Genomic DNA, 2,624 nt, shown 5'->3' with positions numbered 1-2,624 from the left:
CGTCACCGGGCGGCGCTGTTGGATCCCTGGTCTCCGCCGGGCGGCAAAAGAGGAGGGGGGAGGGGGAAGGGAAACAGAAAGTTCTCCCAATGGAAGAAAAAACTCACGACTCGATGACGGTTCCGCGGTGGTAAAAGAACCAAGACTGCAACCAGCCCGTAACTCTGCAGAGAGCTCCCACAGGGAAAAAAGAAACAAAGGAGAAACCAGGCAGCCCCTCCCCGCCAGCCGCAGCCTCCCCTCCTGCTCCCGAGCCAAGCTCCCAACCCAACTCCGCCTTCTTCCCAACTCCTCCCCCGTCGTTGCCAGGAGACTAATTTTCGGTCGTTAAGAGCCAGGCCGACTCTTTTGTTCACTTGATGGTTCTTGAATAGCATTCATGCAGGGGGGGGGGAGGGGGAAGAAGGGGAAAGGAAAAGAAAAAATTCCTTTCTAAAATCAGAACTATGACATATATTCACTGAGAGAATTCAAAGGTGATGACAACATCATGCTTGGATATAATGAGAGTCAATCATTATCTGACCTGACCTGAAAAACAAATGCTGGTGAATGTGTAGGGGGAGCTCAGTTCAGAGCTGGTATGCATGTAAACCCCTTAATCCCTGCACCTGTGATAAATGCTGTTCATCATTAGCAGGTGGAATGAAACTTGACTTGCAGAGGGTATCAGTGACTACAAACACTTTTGGGAACCTCTTAACTATATTCCTAATAGAATTTTAGGCCAGAAATTACATTCCCTGACTTAAGTTATAAATTAAGTTAATTTTGTACTTTTCACCTATATCCACTAACACAATCAAAATTTTCATTCCCTTTGGCAGTCTTTCTGACATAGCATACCTCAATGGCTTACTTCACCATACAGCTAAAACTGGAAGGACTTTGCTTTACAAGGCATTTTAGCCCAAGACAACAAGGTTTTTGGAGTGAAACTTAACACTGCACAGAAATGCAGACTCCATAGTTTCATCTAACATTTTCTAAAACTCTAGGCAGCCAGAGCCTTCTTTTGCTTACCAGGAAAATGGCATCTAAGCTAACCCCAGGCACTCCCAATTTGCATAAGCTGACACTTGTTTGGTGTTAGAATGGTCAGATTCCTCCCCAGATTCCTGTCAGTCAAGGACATTAGAAAACAATGCAATCAATCACTTAGAAAATGTTAATTCCTACTTGTTGATTTCTGATATACCAGTTCTCAAAAGGGCCAGGAGGTGGGGGAAAGGAAAATAATAAAAAAAAAAGGAATGTTTATTTTCACATTCCTCTTCTTATGCTTTTCCAGGTAAAAAACCCCCACAAATATATTAAAGTACATTTGGTGACTCTCCCTGTGTCATTACTCACCTAAACAACCGGACCAGTTGTTTTAAACTCATCTATGATAGCTGCACATCCAGGACTTCTACTATGCCCAGGACTCCCATTGATGTATTGGGGGAGAGAGTTCTGTCCATCCTGGAAAATAAGTCATGATCCTGCAAAGCTGTATTCATGGGCATTTCAAATTTTTTTAGCTCCAGTATGTACAAATAGGAGGTTAGGCTACAGTACATACAAATAGCATCTGCATATGAAGCACATTGTCAAAATACTAGTGCAGCAACAGAAATCATAGTTTAAAAAATATTTTTGGGGCAAAGATCTAATGGACATGTTACTAATTAACCTACTTCATACAGCAATACAGTGACACTACTGAAGAGGACATTATCAGACAGCTCAGCATACACTTTATCAAAGTCAGACTTTGGAGCATAATCTGCATGCAGTAAAACTGCCATTATAGAATCACAGAGTCACAGCATCTCTCATATTGGAAGGGAGCAACAAGTTCAACTACATGCTCCTCAAAGGACTACCTAAAACTACTGCCAGGAGATTAAGTCAGAGTTACATGTATGATCACTAACTCCCTTAAGAAAGCACAATTAGACTGGTTTTGGTCAACTCAGTGGTAAATAAAAATTACATTCTTGGTAAAACTAAAATTAGAAATCTCTTCCCGTTCCAAATTCTGTCCTGGCAGTATGTCTTGTCTCTCCACTAGACAAGAATTTAATCCATGAGATACAAGCAAGCATGTATAAATAAGTGAACTGGATTTTCTGTAAAATTAGATTAAGTTCTGGAGAAAGATTAAAGCAGTCATCCATTTTCTCTACTTTATCAGATTGATTTATTTCTAGCACCATGTGTATTTTAAAATCATGAAGACGAGAACAGATTATCTTGGCTTTGTTTTGCAGATGACTGTTTGAACTGGGGCAAGAGATGGCAGATCAACAGACCTGAAGATTACTCAAAAGCCAATCTTGCCATGCCATAGGGAGATCCAACTTGCACTGATTCTGTTGAACAAGAAATCCACCCTTGTCCTAAGTAAATGAGGAATTCATTGGGAAGCTTGCACTGGTGTTCTTTACCGTGTGTCTCAGGTCACTGGGTGGTTGCATGTGTGCAGCACAGCTCAGCTCCCTGCTACACAGGACAGCCTGCACCCACTGTCTCTGACAGTGTATGCATGGCAAAGTGAGGGACACCTTCCTGTTTAATTTGTGGGGTTTTTTTTGTTTTTTTTTTTTTTTTTTTTTTTTTTTTTTTTTTTTTTTTTTTTT

The sequence above is a fragment of the Empidonax traillii genome, unplaced genomic scaffold (assembly GCF_003031625.1).
Source record: "Empidonax traillii isolate 1590-97213 ecotype Southwest subspecies unplaced genomic scaffold, ASM303162v1 scaffold8:size5222938, whole genome shotgun sequence".
Lineage (NCBI taxonomy): Eukaryota > Metazoa > Chordata > Aves > Passeriformes > Tyrannidae > Empidonax > Empidonax traillii.
The sequence above is the reverse complement of the archived record's forward strand: the minus strand, read 5'-3'. Positions refer to the sequence as shown.